At 38.3% G+C, this 18,710-nt stretch overlaps 1 pseudogene; it reads right to left on the bottom strand.

Annotated features, from left to right (window-relative positions):
* Positions 1-12,828, bottom strand: part of LOC144302174 (malate dehydrogenase, mitochondrial pseudogene) — an 82,639-nt pseudogene extending 69,811 nt beyond the window's left edge.
* Positions 12,829-18,710: the final 5,882 nt, after the last annotated feature.

Here is an 18,710-nt window from a genome sequence, read left to right as displayed (position 1 = left end):
CCATGGCGCCTTCCTTGCATCACTCCAACCACTCGTTCACTCATTAGCTCTCTGTCTTATAAGGATTCTTGTGATTACATTGCACCCAGATAACCCATGGTAATTTTCTTATCTTAGTATCTGTAACTTAATCACATCTGCAAAATCTTTTTTACCATGTAAGAAAGTATATTCAGGACTTCCAAGATTAGGCTGGAGACATCTGTGGGAGGGTCATTATTCTACCTACAACATCTTATTTAAATGACTGTTACTTTGGTCAATTTTACACATAGCTAGACCTAAATTCTAACATTACCTTATTTCACAAACTTCATTAGTTCCTTCTTATTCGTGCTTACTTTTATTATTTTTATTGCTTCTTTTCTTGTTGAGGCACTTCTTTCAAGGGTGCTTCCAAAGAAGTTCTTTGTTTGAGAAAGTCTTTTTAATATGTCATATACACTCTCTGCCTCCCCTCTTCTTAAATAAAGGCTGCCTGAAATTTCGTCTTTTGGTCTCAATCACCCCTCCACAGAGCCAGTCATCAAAGTCATCAAAGAAACCTTTTTTGTAGGGATCTCTGGGTGGTGCAGTGGTTTGACGCCTGCCTTTGGCCCAGGGCGCACTCCTGGAGACCCGGGATCGAATCCCACGTCGGGCTCCCGGTGCATGGAGCCTGCTTTTCCCTCTGCCTGTGTCTCTGCGCCTCTCTCTCTCTGTGACTATCATAAATAAATAAAAACTAAAAAAAAAAAAAAAAAAAAAAAAAAAAACCTTTCTTGTATATATTTCTATTTCAAAGGCCTAAAACAGTATCTAGAACACAGTATTCACTCAGTAAAAGTTTGGTGAAAGAGGCATGGAACTGTCTTTATATGACAGTATAGCAAAAAGGGGAAAGCTAATAACATAATGAATATGGCAAGAAGGACACTAGAGAAAATGTTCATCTACCACTCAGTCTGGCATGTCTTGACTTCCAGATATGTCCATGTCTATATATCAAATTGGCTTGATATAAATAATGTATAAACATATATAATATCAACCATGCATCTATCAAATATATGTGTGCCATATATCCTATAAAGTTGATAGGAATTACCTTTTTAATTTGACAGGATTTTCAATGTTCCTTTTAACTTTTTATTGATTATTTTATCCAGCAATTGGGGGTGCTGTCCTGGCATTGATGACAGGAGCCCTCTAATATTATGGTTAAAGATACAGTCACTGGAGCCACATAGTCTGGGTTTCAGGTGCTGACTTTGTTTTTATGCATTGTCTGATTTCAAGCAAATTACTCAACATTTCTGTGCCTTAGTTTCTTCAGCTGTAAAATGAGATGATGATGATAATACAAACTAATTCATAGAACTGATATGTAGATTAAATGAATTAGTAAACATAAAGTACTTACATATTTCTAGCAAATAGTAAGCTCTGTACATGCTATTTTTAATGGCATTTATGAAAACTTCGATCAAGATTAAATGAGTGAATTAAATCTTTTTTAAATTTATTCTTATTGGTGTTCAATTTACCAACATACAGAATAACCCCCAGTGCCCGTCACCCATTCACTCCCACCCCCCGCCCTCCTGCCCTCCTACCACCCCTAGTTCGTTTCCCAGAGTTAGGAGTCTTTACGTTCTGTCTCCCTTTCTGATATTTCCCACACATTTCTTGTCCCTTCCCTTATATTCCCTTCCACTATTATTTATATTCCCCAAATGAATGAGAACATATAATGTTTAGAAGATGTGGTTTATGTATACAATGGAATATTACTCAGCCATTAGAAATGACAAATACCCACCATTTGCTTCAACGTGGATGGAACTGGAGGGTATTATGCTGAGTGAAGTAAGTCAGTCGGAGAAGGACAGACATTATATGTTCTCATTCATTTGGGGAATTAAATCTTCTTATACTTTATTGTGAAGCTTGTATGAGCAGCAGCAAGAAGAAATCCACGTCATCCCAAGAGAAAGGTCATAGATGGTGATCTGCCACTAAACCTTCTACATGCTTCTAGAAGTGCTCCAGCCCACTCCTGGGGTAGGGGCAGGATTGCAGTAACATTTCCAGCTCCTCTTTCACTTCTCCTGCAAAGGGATTGCTGGTAAATACTTTTTAGGAATTTACTTGGGAGCAATGTTTGAGAGAAGGGGAGACTGAATTTGGCTTTAACTCAAAGCCAGATCAACCTGGATAGTAAGAATAAAAAAGTGATATTTTGATTCCTGAGTCTGGTGACTATTCAAACCTCACATAAGGAAGGGGTAAAATTGACACCTTATAGACAGTGTTGTCAGATAAGGGAGAGGATGCCCAGTTACATGTGAATTTAAAACTGGGTTTGAATTTGAATTTAAATTTAACTGGTGTTCACTTTGCTTTGTTTTGTTTTTACTTTTGTGTTGTGCTAATCTGACAATACTATTCGGAAACCCTAACCATCATCCCACCAAATTCCCTCATTTTATAGTGGGTAAACTGTGAAATAAATGATGAAATAAAATCTCCTACATCTAGTGACTGAGATCCAAGACTTAAACCCAGGCCTTCTGACTTCATAAGCGAAGCACAGAGAATGTCAGGAGTGTTCAATTAAAAAAGCAAGTGAAAAGGAAGGAAACATCTCTGGTTTCTACCCCCGACCCAGTTACATAAAAATATCTTTCTTAAATTTGTAATCTAGCTTCCAAGCCACTTTTGAAGTCCTATACTACATTATCTTTTTGTTGTTGTTCCTAAAATCATTAACCCATTAATTAAGATCGCGTGGGTTTGCTCTGGAAAAGCTGATTGAATTGCTTTTGTCTGTTCTACAATAAACGACAGCGCAGAGGCAGGTTGGCATTAATTACGTGAAAGCCCTATTCATCTCTATTGATGTTAGTTCACATGGAATGTTTTATAACATCAACATTTTATACTGTTTATTTCCTGTTCTTTTTATCAGAAGCAGCATCATCATAAAACATTGCACCTCTAAATGAACCACATTTCCACGTGCCTGTTTTCAGCTGTGGAAGTCACATCTCACACATAAACTGATTCTCTTTTTTTCTCTTTGAACAAATCTAAATTTCAATAAAAAGGTATTATTTTCTCTGGCTCCCTTAGCACAGGATAGCAGACATTATCATATTAACAATTTCAGGATAGAAAAACAGGCTCAATTTTCATTGAACCTCTTCCCAAACCATTCAATTTACCTAAATTCTCACATTCAACCCACTAAATCACTTTGTTTTTTCATTGAAAACACTTAGTTCCATCTTCAATAGGAAATACACCATGATTAGGAACAAGGAGAAATTTAAATTAGACTCCCTTGCTCCTCTATTCCAAGACACTAGATATTTTCCTTAAAATGCTTATCATAATCAACACTGCAAGCAAGTTATTTATGTTTGTGTCTGCCTTGTCTGATGGAATGGGAACTTGCTGTGGGCAGGGGCTATGTTGAACCCTAACAAATACAGTAATAATACATTACTACATATGTTTGGCATTTCTCTGTTTGAAGGGACAAATGATACGCTAACTACCATTAAATTATTAAGCTTACCACCCTAGAGGCAATGTACTCAGCACCTTACCTTCAGTACATCACTGTTGGTTCCAACCCTCTCAGAAATTCCTGGGTGAAACCAGCCCCCATATACAGAGGGCTGGGAAAGACCAAAGAAAAGAGGCAGACCACTCCAGGTTGCTAGATGGCAGTTTCAATAAGCAAAGCAATCTTATATATGAGGCTTGTTTGGGGCAGAAGCAAGATGACTGGATCCCCACATTCACCTACCAAATCTTAAAAGTTTACATAGACATGTCAACTGGGTCCCGCTGTGTATATCATGTAGGGGTGTTTCCCACACCACATTACTATTTCAAGGCTATGCCTTTGGGCAGCTTCTGGGATGGGAAAAGGAAGTGGAACCCACATTCCAAGGACAAGAGAGGGGGTAAGAAGCATCCAATCACCAAGATCCAGCCCAGCAGTCAACTGGCAGTCATGCCTTTTCAGTGACCTTCCCCAACACTCACAACAATACTATGTAGTAAGTAATATCAGCATACCTCATTTAGAGGTACTTCTCCTGAGGTTTGAGGAGAGGGGTCATTAAAAACAGCTAGAAAATTCTAGAGTGGGAATTTAAATCTAGATCTGCACTGGAAGTCCCTTGTTTTTTCAGCCATTAGCTATAATGAGTGAAGACCTTAGATGTGACAGACCATGATCCTAATCCTTCCTCACCCCTCACTTAATACCAAGGAATTCATAAGCAATGCTATGCTATGTATGCTATTCCAAGGGCAGAGGAAAGTGACCTAAGGCCTTAAAGAGGAGTTTACTAAGTGACACCATTGGTCATCTTCCAAGGCTTGATTATCTGGTTTCTCACTGTTTTCCCCATCTTTGCACAGTGAGCAATGTGAAGAATGTCTAAGTGTCTACCTCAAGTGCCAGTGTTCTATGGCAAGTAAGGCACTGGAATGAGGGTCAGGGACTTGGAGGCCTAGCCCTGACACGGATTTACCAGAGTTTCTTCATCTGTCGAGTCATGAGGTTAAACTACATAATCAAGCTTTCCTTCCAGCTGTTATATTCTTGTAAACCACTGGGATGTGAGCTTCCTGAGAAACCTAGCACCTGGAACATAGTAAGTTTTTAATAATAAATACTTTGATGACACGATGAAAAAAATGAATAAACAACAAATATATGGCCCTTACTTCAGTTCCCAGGAATCATAAATAAGGTTTCCCTTCACTTCAAGGCATTGAGAGAGGATGCAAGCTCACTGTTTGCAATGCTAGAGCTTTCAAGTCTTCTAACACACTTCCATCTGGCCCTGATTTTCCATTTTCCCAATTTGGAACAACTTTTCCTATTCATTGGAATCACTTCCTTTCTTATGTTTACAAAACAGATGATTTGGGGATTTTACATAATTCATCCTAAACACAGACTAACTCAAACTGAGTCCAAGTACCATCCACTAACAGCATGGAATATTGCATTAGATGTAAAAAACACCATTCTGTATGCCTTTGAGAACCTAGTGAAAAACTGCAACCTGATAATATTTTTAATCACAGTAATGTTGCCCTTGTGGGCTTGTCCTGAATGTTCCAGGGCATGTGTTTATGTTCCTATGCAGAGTTTATCGTGTTTTGGTTCATTATAGTCTGGCTGTTCAAATGAATGCAGACATATGAGATTTTTAGCATAGTTTGACTTTCTATTTACATACCTTACTTAGTCCAGATGTAAACTTTTAGAACAGCTGTATCTTTTAAATGCAAAAGATTTATTGGTTACTTAAATGCATTCTGAATCCTGGTGGGGTATACTTTGGATTTCTTTTGGCAGGATCCATGGAGGCAAAGTGGGGTAGGCTGAACAAACACCTAATTGTTTACAAAAGTAGGCCTGAGATATAAATGTAGGGGAAAATAACAGGATTCATTAAGACAAAAACTTATTTTAAAGTTGGTCAAGATAAAAAAAAAGTGATTTGGGATTTTTATCTAGTGCTTTCCCACCTTCATTCTATAAGCAAACAGTTTAACAGCATTGCATACCAGGTACTTTTCTAAGCACCTTATATATATTGACTTGTGTAAAATTCTTAACACTTCCATCAGCCATGTATCACTTACAAAGAAATAACTGCTTAGAGAAGTAAAGTCATTTGCCTAAAGTAATCCAGTTATGTAAGAGGCATACATCAACTTTGAAACAAGACAACCTGACTTTGGAGTCAATGCTCTTAACAACCACACCATACCAAGCTGCCTCTGAAGTGCCCTTAATTATTTCAGTAGCCTTCTAACTGGCCTCCTTATTTCTTATCTTCTATGCCCCACCTTCCAATCCATTCTTCACCAGCATGATCTGCTTATAGCGCATCTTTGACCTATGTCATTCCCCAGCTCAAAATTCTTCAGTGGCTCTCAGCTACCCTTCCAAATCAAGTGACATCCTTGTCTGGTTCTCCAAAGTTCCACAACTTTGTCTCAATCTCCCTTTTCAACCTACATCCAAAATCTCACCCTCCACAAATCTTATGTTCCAGTTAAACTTAAACCTTGCCTGCAATTCCAAAAACATGGTTTTAATTATCCTGTATCTATGGTCCTGTCCACAGCAGAAATCCTCCCAATACCAAGGCTAATAGAAACCTCACCTTGTCCTTCGATATGCAAAAATCACAAACTCTGTTATGGACTGAATTACATCCCTCTAAAATCAGTATGTTGAAGCCCTAGCTCCCCAGTGTGACTATATGTGAAGATAGGAGGTAATTAAAGTTAAATGAAGTCATAAGTGTGCTTCTAAACTCAATGTGGCCTGTGTTCTTACAGAAGAGGAAGAGACACCAGGGATACACATATACAAAGGAAAGGTCATGTGAGGACAAAACAAGAAGGCAGCTATTTGCAAACCAGGAAGAGAGGTCTTACCAGAAGCCAATCCTGCTGGTACCTTGATCTTAGACTTTCAGCTTCCAGAACTTTACAAAAATAAATTTCTGCTGTTGAATCCATTCAGCCTGAAGAATTATGTATGGCAGCCTGAGTAGGCTAATATACCCTCCTTTGTTCTTTAGGGCAGGGATTCTCAATGTTGTGTTCAATGACTAGTTTTGAGCCCTTTAAATTTAGTAATGCACTAACATGGGACTAAAAAATTGGGGGCAAAAACCCTCTGAAAAAATCACTATTAATGAGAATACGATCACTTCTGAGGAAAAATACTGCCTCTCAATGTTTATATATCACTCATGATTATTGCACTTTTTCTAGGTCATTATACAGTACTGTGTTGTTGTTTTTTTTTAAAGACATGTTAACTGATCTGATAGTGCTTTCTTAAATACTTAAAAGACAACATTCTTGTTCTTGTTTTAGAGAACACTGCAGAAAACAAACATAGGTTTGATTATGCTGTCTCTTCCCTCTCACAGTCAGCAAGTTACTCCCTGCCTTTACTCTTATCTCAGGAAAGATATCTACCATCACAATGTGTACAGTCATACCATATTTCAGTTTAATACACTGTCCACATTTCATCAGCATCCCTGAGAAGGCACAGCAGTAAGTCAGTGGAAAATTATTCACTTGGGCAATAACCATCTGAGAGTCAAAGGACAACACTACAGGTAAGTAATTATTAAATTTATTTCTGTTGTCAAAGAACTTTGCATTAATCAATGAACAGAGAAAATGGACCAGAAAGTATTGGGAATTAACAGAAAAGATTACAAGGTGATTTTAGTTTAGTTTTTTTTTTTTAATGTTTTTCTTCTGCATTTCCAAATTTTCTCTGGCGATTATCACTTTTAGAATCAAAGGGGAAAAAATAAAGAAATTCTCACTGAATAGAATCTCTATCCGGTCTCCCAGGTCCCTCCTAATAGGGTCTCAATTGATCTACCTTCCCTAATTACCACCATTCTTGTCCTCCTTGGTCATCATTTACATTCACTAGACCAATGTCCTTTCCCTCAGGTCAGTCAAATAAATTAACTATATTAATGTGAGCTAATGAGTTAATAGGGTTAAGTGCTCTACAACTCTATTTAACATATTTGAATTTCAATCATACCTTCAGAAAACACTCCCAAAATGTGGACTCTTTAACCCTGGAGCTAGCCAGTGGTCCATGAAAGTGTGGGCGGGGCTAGACCAGCCTTCCAGTCACAAACCAAAATGTGGTCACTGATTCAGTAGCCCTACTTTATACTGGAGTAAATAATTAGTCCTGTGGCAGCAAATGGACAGCCACAGCTCTGTGCCAAATTGCTAAGCCATAGTTTATTCTCACACCTCTCTCTTAACCACCTTGGCTGATCCATTCACTCTCAATCTGGAAAAGTCAAGAGTCCTTAGAGAGAGAAAAGAAAGTATTTAGATACCTATACCTTAGGTATAAGGCATAATACTGAAGAGCTGTTCAAATAAAGAGAGATTTTGTTTTATTTTTTATTTACTTAGCAGATCTTAAATTCCAAACGGACTTGCATAATGACTGTTCCCTTTCCCACGTCCATTTGATACGTCCCAGGGTCCATAAATGGCAATCCATTGTACATGGAACAAGAACAATCTCTGACTGGAAAGAAAACAAAACAAAACAAAATAAGAATGCCATTACTTTAAAACCTCCCAGACATCCTCCTACCCTAAGAAAGACAGTAAAAATTCTTGCTTTGGAAGGAAGAAAGCATAGCATACTAATTAATTTCTGATTGAGACATTCTACTAATTAGTTAAAATAGTGCCAGAGCTTGGGTTAGAACTGTATTTCAGAAACTCAGGCCAGCATTATTTCCACTACATTAATGATTCTCAACCTTGGCTGCACACTGAAATCACCTACAAAGCTTTAATAATTACTGATGTCCAGTCACACCCCAAGAGATTCTGATTTAATTGGTCTTATGGCCTGTGTATCCAGAGCTTTAAAAGATTCCCAGGTGATTCTAATATGCAGCCAAGCTTGCAAACCACTGATCACAGAGTACTGCCTCTCCTAGTAACTAATGGCCAACCAGATAGGTCTAGTGGACAGTGAATAAAGAAGTACATGGCACTCACATTATTCACCCCAGCTTTCCCTCTCTGGTCCCTCTCCCTACTCACGTATGTGCGTATATATACTTAGCATAATGAGTTGCTTATTTAACTGATGGCTGCTGTCTCTGTCTAGACCAGAATTCTTTAAACATTTTCCTAAAGAGCTGTATAGTAAATATTTTAGACATTTCAAGTCATACAGTCTCTGTAGCAACTACTCAGCTGTGTCATTATAGCAAGAAAACCATAGGAAATATGTAAGTAATGGATATGGCTATAGTCCAGTAAAACTGTATTTGTGAAAACAAGCACCCAGCCCTCGGGCTATAGTTTGCTGACCCTTTGTTTAGAGTCTCTAAGGCATATACGGCAATTACTACATTTTTTTTTTCAAACTGGGACTACAGTGACTCTGATGCCAGTTGCCTTCAAACTCCATTGTACTATTAGGGTGTTTTTGCCTGCCTAAAGGAAAGACTTTCTACAGAATTGTTCTCCTCTGCCTGTGCCTGCTGTTGAGTAGAGCCACTCTTTCAGGGCAGAGGCCATGGTACTCCCCAAAAGTCCATATCCACATATGTGCAATACCTCCCTGATATCCCAACAGAGAAGTCTGTCCTTCTGGACACCTCCAGCTCCTTCTCTGTACATATATTGATTGCATTACTTGTCACTTTTCATACTACTCTTTTGCATGTTCTATTTCCCTTTCTAGATCGTAAGCAACTGGAGGATAGTTACTGTAACTAACACTACTACTAATTATTATTACTATCATCTGCAGACATAGGGTGCTTTGCGGCTCATAGTCACTTTCACATTCAATAGGCCCTTTGATTAAAACACCCTCCTGGGAGAGGAGTAGAGTCATGATGATCATCACTGTTAAGATGAGAAAACTGAGACTCAGCAAGATTACTGAGCATTAAGAAGCAAAGTCTACACTTGAATCAAGATCTTGTGATAGCAAGCAGATGTGTTTAGTGCAGAAAACTGCATATGGAGTCAGAGAACTATATTCAAATTCATTTGGTAGTGGCTATGAAAATAAAAAACAACACACTGGCATTCATTATAAATGTCAAGGCCAAAGAGCACCACATTAAACAATCTGTGAAGGAGCTCTATGACATTGGTGTGGCCAACATCAACCCCCTCCCTGATGAGGCCTGATAGAAAAAGGCATATGTTTGACTTGCTTCCATGCTGCATTGGATACTGGCAATAAAATTGGGATCATCTAAATTGTATCCTGTTGGCGAATTCTAAATATAAATATTTTTAAAATAAAAAAAATTCAGTTGGTAGTTTTGTAATCTCAGATTACAAAACTCAGAATTTTTGTTTCTTAAACTACAAAAATATGGACACCAGTACATACTTACCTTTAGGAGTTATTCTGAGAGTTAGAGACAATCTGACTAATATTACTGGTATTACTAAGTGGCTAATACTGACAGCTCCCATTACTATTATTATTATTAATACTATTATTATTAACATCACTACTATTAATTCTGCTAATTATTCAGAATTCTTTCCATTTTGCACATGGTTCCATTCACTGTTACTGTTTCATTGTATTTAGTACGGTGCCTTTAATTTGACAGATGCTTAATTAATGCCAAACAAATGTAATCAAGTAGTTTACTAATGGTTTTGCTATATAGACCGATATTTACAAGCTCGTTCCACTATAAACCTTTAAAATTTCCCCAAAGTCAGATGACTCACTTTTAAAAAGACAATATATAAAAAGAATTTCCTTCTCAACTCAAGGAATTTCCTTAGCCAAGTATACATGCCCAGAAACTTACTTAACCACCTAAAAAAAAATGGAACATAATCCCTAGCTGATTTTCTTATAGAATCATTAATGCTTAAAAGTTAATAAAAGCAAAGCTGTCAGCAGAATTTTCTAGAGTAGTAGATGCTCAACTTTGGCTGAATCATCAGTAAAAATGATATTTTCTCTTGACTTACAATTTTTCTTGGAAGACATGCCAAAACACTCCTGGAGAGCTCTGGAAAGGGTCAAAAGTTCAGAGATACCTCATTCAAGTACCCCAATCACTTCTCATCTGCCCCACTGGGAAATAAGTGAATTGATTAATTAGAACATATTGAACCCCCACTATGTATCAGGCACTTTGCTGGGCACTGAGGTGGTGAAAGAAGCAAAAGATATGATATATGAGTTCAAGCAGTTTATGATCAAATGAGTAAGAACAGATGTACATTTCTGAAATAGACTCTGTAAAGTACACTCTAAGGTGCTGGCTTAAAATTCCAGAGAGAGAGCAGTATGGGCCAGGATAGGAACAGAAAGCTTCTGAGAGCAAATTCCCGGCTCCAGACTTCTAGTGGTACAAGTACTTGTACTGAGTACTGGCATACCACTAGATAGCCAGTACTTGAATGCCTGACATTCAGGCAGGTAATAGCTGGAAGGATAGGAAGAGGCTTTACCAGCTGAGATCTGAAGAGCAAGTTCCTGAAGAGTTCTGCTCTAGGCTGTCACTCAGGGATCCATGCAATCCTGTGACTCCCTCCTCTTCTAAGTCTTTGGGGTCTGCACCGTTCAGTCAGAGGATGAGTGCCAAGACAGTAAGAGTCACATGAGGAAGGTTTCTATGAGAAAACCTGAAAATAGGCATATCACTTCTGTTCTTTCATTAGTCAAAACTCAGTCATGTGGTCACTCTGACCCACAGGAAAGACAAGAAAAATGTAGTCTACCTGTATGCTTAGGAGGAAGAGAATAAATTGATATTAAGAGCACTAGCCATGTCTTCCACAGTGTACCATTCTGGCCACCAAACTTCTGGTTCACTCTTCTTCAGCATATTGAACACACTTATATCCTCCCTTTGGATAGGGACAAAGTCCCACAACACAAAGTCCCATCCAGTAACTGCACCAAACTCAAAGTCCAGCATGTCTGAATCCGTCCTCTCTGTCTGATCTGAATCTATCTCCTTATGGTCCAGTGATCTAGGAGATACATGGAATATTTAATTGTGTAATAATGAAGGATTACCAAAATAGAAATACTTCAGCAGAAAAGGGAAGGATGGGAGATACACAGAAGTGATTGTCCATAGCAATTTCTAAATCCCTCTGGGAAGGCATTTTGAAGGCCTTTTAAAAAAGAGTTTACTTTTGGGGATCCCTGGGTGGCGCAGCGTTTTGGCGCCTGCCTTTGGGCCAGGGCGCGATCCTGGAGACCCAGGATCGAATCCCACATCGGGCTCCCGGTGCATGGAGCCTGCTTCTCCCTCTGCCTATGTCTCTGCCTCTCTCTCTTTCTCTCTCTGTGACTATCATAAATAAATAAATAAAAATAAATTTAAAAAAAGAGTTTACTTTTTTATTGATAAGAGACACACAGAGAGAGGCAGAGACACAGGCAGAGGGAGAAGCAGGTTCCATGCAGGAAGCCTGACGTGGGACTCAATCCCGGGACTCCGGGATCATGCCGTGAGCCAAAGGCAGATGCTCAACCTCTGAGCCACCCAGGCATCCCTTGAAGGCCCTTTAAAATGGGAGTGGAAGATTAGTTGACTGGACATTGATGCTGTCCTTGGGAGGAGCTCCCCTGTCCATTTGTTGCTATAGCCACTGGCTCCCTCCTTGGGAAGTCTTTCCTTATCCACTATCCTCTGTGGTCACATCTAAAGTGAATGTTTGTGCTTTTTCGGAGCAGTCAGATTTCACAGCAAACATTTTGCTGATCCAAATATGAGGAACTGAAGAAAACAGAAAAGCATTTTCAGTCCTGGGTCATGGTTTCTTTGATGTGACAATGCATTAGAAAATTTGGTAGATTTATGATCTATTTCCTTCTTGTCAGTTTCTCATGTAAATACACACAAAGTCTTTCCTAGATAGAGGAGAGCATGAATATTGGTAAGCATTACTGGTTTCTGCTATAATTACCCACTGTACAAAAAGGGGGAGAAATAAGTATATGCATTTATATTTTCTTGTCATTTTAAAAATAAACAGTAAAAGGATAAACACTGAGCAAGGGAAAACAGAGTGAATAGAGACAGGGGAGGGAGCCAGATTTTCTGTTTATATCCGTTAACATTGTTTGGATTTTGAACCACATAAATGTATTACCATTTCCAAAAAATAGCAACTTTTAAAATGAACATAAAGAAAACCTGGTGCTCACATATATTCAAACGTCTGTCTTCCTTCAGCTACTGAAGTAGCATCAATTCTTTCTGTGGGCTTCACCGTCATGTTTCCTTACACCAGTTTTACCCATACAAAAATGTGACTGGATAGAGCAGGGGCAAGAACCACATGGTAAGATTCATCCCTAAATCCTCAGCCCAAGAGTATAAGGCTCTCTAGCTCCTCAGAGAGGGGATGGCAAGAACTGGACATATAGCTACCAGTGTCCCTAAAAGAAGATTGCAGCAAGAGTAACTCAGAAGAAATGAATATCAATATTGATCTACGACATTCTTTGGCGTACATAAGTAGTCTTTTTTTTAAAAGGTCACATTTCGGTAAGTAGAAAGCAGGAAAAAGTACTTCTCAGACAAGCCTGCAAAAGAGAACTATGATACTAACCCACTCAAGAATCAAACTAAATCTCTAGCCCATACTCAGCCACCAAAAATGAAGCAGAAGACTAGGCAACACAAAGGACCTTTGAAGTCAGTCAGTATACAAGGCATAACTCTACAAACATGTTCTAGAGCTATCAGCTACAATAGGTCTGCACATTTATTAAAGAGTAGTCTTAAAGAAGAGGAAAGGAACTTGGTCCATGTGGTCCCAGAGAACAGAATGAGATGTCTGGAATGAACATTCCAAACTTATATTCTGTCCCAAATTAAGAAAGTTTTAAAATAGTTTTCTAGAGATGGGATATACCACTTTGCCACTTTGAGGATGTAGTGTCATGGGGGTCAGCTGCCTGGAGGTACTGTCAGAGAATTTGGGGACAGATGTTCCTGAAGCTCTGTGACTCAGTGCCTTGTGGGTGACTCTGGCACTCTGTCTTATTCTCTCCCTCTCTGTGCCACTGCTTGAACAGTATGCATGGGGTGTGGACCAAGTAGCTAGTTGTAGTCAAACACAGTCATCATCTCTGAAACCACAGCTGCAAGTGGCAATGGCATGTGGGAAAAAATGTATTTGTTGTGCCTTTAACACATTATAGAACTCCAAATGAAAGAAAGCCATTAAAAAGACAACAATACAACAAAAAATTAAAAATAAATCAAAAGACAACAGTAATAATAGCTAATATTTATTGAATCCTCACATATGTATGCTAAGTATGGTGGAGTGTTTTTCAAGTATTACATCATTTAATCCTTTTAGAGGAGGTGGCCTTTGAGCAAGTGCTTAAAAAACAAACAAGACACGGAAGTCAAAATAGTGGCCAGGAGTTCTTCAGGTCCTAGGTGAAGCCTGTGTTGATTCATAGCAAGGTCTCAGTAATAGCCTTAAATCCTCCATGGTCCTGGAGAATTCTGGTTCAGTATTCATCAGATGAAGGATGATGTCTGCAGACACAGAAGATGTAGATTCAGAAAATTCCTTAGAGTAATCATTTATCAACATGCAGCTCCCGGGAGAATGGAGTAAACAGATTTTTTTTTTTAAGTTATAGGGTTTGAAGAGATTTGGAGAGCTTAGAATTAAGTATTCTGCTCTATAGCAAGAGCTGTTAAACCTTCAGGGAAACACTTAAATATTTTTGTTGTGGTGGTTGAGCATGAAGATAAATAGATTGAGCCAACCAGATTGGCAAGTCTCTTCAGAGGTCAACAGTTCATATCTAAGACTCACAAATAACTCCAAATCACAAACCCCTAAGAAAAATTTTGGATTCTAACAGCAATGGAGAATGGTAAAGACAAGGGTTAGTAGCCAGGATATCCTCATTTCAAGTCCAAGTTTTGTCAGAAGTGTTGATGACAACTGGATACAATCTCTAATCCTCCAATTCAGTGAGGCTCTTGTGATAGATGTGAAGAAGTGCTGCTTTGATTCCCCCTTCAAGGAAGGTCTACTTGACCCAGCTGCTGGAACTGCTGTCACAAACTGCCTTCAGCTGTCAGCCCTCCAGGGATTGCCTCAGGCGCAGAGCTTCCTTGCCCAAGGTGACTCCTTCCTGATGTGGCACGTACCCAAGAACTGAGGGAGGCTGGACTAGAAAGTCCTGGCCACTGCAATCGAATCAGGACAACTCTGATGGACCATTTCAGCTCCAGGGCTTCTTGTGGTATCCGTTAAAGTGATCAGGAACTGAGTTTCCTTATGACAGCTCCACTTTTCTGTCTGCCTTCTACTGCATTTGTTCCTTTCCTTCCATGGATGTTGATCTTAAGGATATTCCCAAGCAAACGTCCTGTGCACTAAATTTCCATGACAGGGTCAGAAGCCAACCTTCCACAGATCACTAATCCCTAAGCTGGGGCTTAACTGAATCATCTTTCAACAAAACAAAGGTTAAATTTACACAGAGTGACCTTAAAAATTAGTTTATCTCTTTGGGCATTAATTTCCCATCTACAAAATGGGAGCACTGCATATAAGGGCTCTTCTATATTGGTAAGTCTATATTACATGGAATCTGCTCAGTGGCCAGGTAGGCCAGGAAAGCTCTATCTGCACAGTGTGAATCCAGAAACTGAAAAATTCAACCTGGTTAAAATATTATTTTCCAGCCCAGCTCTCAGGTGCCTACTGTGTCATATTTCTGCCCCATGATTTAGACTTCAAATCTGTCAATAGCTGAAATAGAAGGAAGTATCCGTGAAGTTTAGATATATAAGTTCTTTTCACAAGAATAGTCTTGGAGGGAGGGAGGTAACAAGGGGGAAAAAAAAGAAGTCTTGCATCTGCAGAGGAGAAAAGGGTTTAAATTGTGGAAAACAAATTGTCCTGAATTAAATATATTTGTGTCAGGACAGGGTTGAGTACATGAGGCTGTGTACCTGATGTTTAATGCTCGTCAATCTAAATTCACTTTTCTTCATAACCAGAACCCCCCAGGCTGAGGAGTATCATAGAGTAAGCCCTAGACTCTAATGAGCTACTCATGAGCTACTCATGAGCTGCATCAACTAGCTGTCCCACTCAGGGTAATTCAGGCTTCTGAAGTAAATTCCTCTTCTGTAAAAAGGAAATTTAAGAAATTTCTAAAAAAAAAAAAAAGGAAAATCTCTGCTTTTCTTTGGGGATAGCTGGAAGATGAAGTGACAGGCAGATATAAAAATACTTTGATAAGTAGAATAGCAACACATACATGTAATTTTGTCATCTCTATATTTCCAATTCTCATAGTCAGAAAGGGTCCCCAGTCATTGAGCTCATCTTATCTTCAGCAGCTTTCAATAAAACAAAGGTCAAATTTCCCCAAGGGAAAGAGAACTCTGGGAAGATGGTGAAGTAGGAAGCATTAGAAAACTTTCTCTCTACCCAACAACAATTACACAGGCAGAATTTATCTGATTTAACTATTTTGGAATTCTGGAGTCTTCTGACGGCTTTCAACTTCCAGAGTAAGTCTTGGAAAGCAAAATACAGTCCATTTCAGTCAATTTTAATTCTCAGATAGTAGCAGCTACCATCCCCCACCCTCAGCCCCATGGCAGGCAGTTGTGAACATGTTCCAGGAACAGCTTCTACCAAAAACCAGGGAGGGCAAAAAGGGCTCTGTCCTCCAAATATTTGAGATCTGTGCTTCGTTTTGTTTTTTTTTTAAGGTTTTTTAAAAATTTATTTATTCATGAGAGACACAGAGAGAAAGCCAGGGACATAGGCAGAAGGAGAAGCAGGCAATGGGGAGCCAGATGCAGGACCCTGGATCATGCCCTGAGCCAAGGGCAGATGCTCAACTACAACCACTGAGCCACCCAGGTACCTGGAGATCTGTGCTGCTTCTTCTTCTTCTTCTTCTTTATTTTTATATTTTGCTTGAATCAATTGTTTTATTTTTCTTACATTTTTAAAATTTAAATCCAATTTGCCAACATATAGTATAACACCCAGTGCTCATCCCATCAAGTGCCTTCCTCATTGCTCACCCAGTTACCCCATCCCCCCACCCACTTCCCCTTCTGCAACCCTTTGTTTCCCAGAGTTAGGAGTCTCTCATGGTTTGTCTCCCTCTCCAATTTTCCTCACTGAGAGACCTGTGCCTCTGATTATACTCATGCAAAGACATGAGTGACCTTGTTCTTACACTTTCTCCCATTGTTGGAAGTCCCTCCTCTCTGGCTGAAATGAAGTTCAAGGGACTTAAGGAGCCAAGGTCCTTTTTCTTCCTCCCTTCACTTTTCTCTTTTTCCTCTTTCAGAGGTTAGACATTAAAGACAAGGACATTCAAAAACAACAGCAAATACAGAGAAAATTTAAAAGTACATACCCATGGAAAAGCACAAACTGCAAAAAGGCCTGAGAAGACCTGGGTTAACATCTCATGCTAATCCTTGGTATAGAGACAGTCGACATCAAAAACCAAAACAAAACAAAAATCAGCAAACCCACAGATAGGGATAGAATCTGATTTCCAATCATTAGATTTGAATGTCCAATCTTCAATATGAAATCACAAGGTTTTATATAAAGAAACAGAAAAGTATGGCATATTCAAAGGAAAAAGAAATCAACAGAAACAATCTCTGGAAAAGATTTGATGGCAAATCTATTAGACAAAGACTTTTAAACAACTCTCTTTGAGATGCCCAAAGAACTTAAAGGATAATGTGGAGAAGACAAGAAAATTGGGGTATGAACAAAATGGAAATATCAATAAAGAGATTTTTTAAAACCTAAAAAGGAAACCAGAAAGAAATTCTGAAACTAAAAAGTTGTAATAACTGAAATGAAAATTTCACAGGAGGGATTCAAAGACAGATTTGAGCAGGCAAAAGAAAGAATCAGCAAACTTAAAGAAAGGATAATTGACAGTATTGAGTCTAAAAAACAGAAAGGAAAAAGATTAAGGAAACATGAACAGAGTCAAAAGGACATATAGAACACCAAGTAACTGGCATACACATTGAAGAGTCTCAGAATAAGAAATAGCAGAAGAAATATTAGAAGAAATAATATTTAAAAACTTCCCAAAGCTGAAAATCTTGAATATAAACACCCAAGAGTCTCAAAAACTGCAAGGAAGATGAACTAAAAGAGATCCACATTGAGACACATAATCAACTATTTGAAAGACAAAGACAAGGAGAGAGTCTTCAAAGCAGCAAGAAAGAAGACACTTGTCACATATGTAGGATTCTCAATAAAAAAATAATAAGCAGACTTTTCATGAGAAACCTTGGAAGCCAGAAGTGGCTTCTATAAGTGGACCCACATATTCAAAGTGCTAAAAAAAAAAAAACAAATCTGTCAACCAAGAATCTTAATCCATCAAGACTGCTCTTCAAAGGTAAGAGAGAAATTAAGATATTCCCAGGTGAACAAAACCTTAGGAAGTTCATTACCACTAGACCTGCTCTGCAAGAAATTCTCAGAGAGTCCTGTGAGGTAAAATGAAAGAACACTGGATAATAACTATAAGCCATATGAAGAAGGATCTCAATAAAGGTAAAAACATGGGCAATTATAAAAGCTAGTATTATTGTAACAGTGGTTTGCAACTACATGATTAAAGAGACTCATACGTTTTTAAAGAGTATTAGTCTAAAAGCTAATGTCGTTGTACACTTGTTACAAAATTCCATATTATCCTTTTTATATTATTTAAGGAACTAAAGAATTTAAAAGAATCATTAGTTATATTTTGGGGCATACAATATATGAGTATTTAAGTTCATGACATCAATAACTAACCAAAAGTGGTGGGGACAGAACTGTAAGGGAGCAGAGTTTTTGTATGTTATTGAAGTTAAATTGTTATAAATTCAAATGAGAATGTTATAACTTTAAGATGTTACCTGTAATCTCCATGGTAACCACAAAGCAAAGAGCTATTAAATATGTACAAAAGAAAATAAGAAATAAATTTAAACATTTTATTACAAAAAACAAACAGAAGAAGAGAGTAATGCAGGAAATGGGAGGAAAAAGAAAACAAATAGCAAATGACAGAAATAAGTCCTTACTGATACTAATTACTTTAAATGCAAATGGATTCAGTT

This window comes from Canis aureus, chromosome 31 (assembly GCF_053574225.1).
Source record: "Canis aureus isolate CA01 chromosome 31, VMU_Caureus_v.1.0, whole genome shotgun sequence".
NCBI lineage: Eukaryota > Metazoa > Chordata > Mammalia > Carnivora > Canidae > Canis > Canis aureus.
The sequence above is the reverse complement of the archived record's forward strand: the minus strand, read 5'-3'. Positions and strand labels throughout refer to the sequence as shown.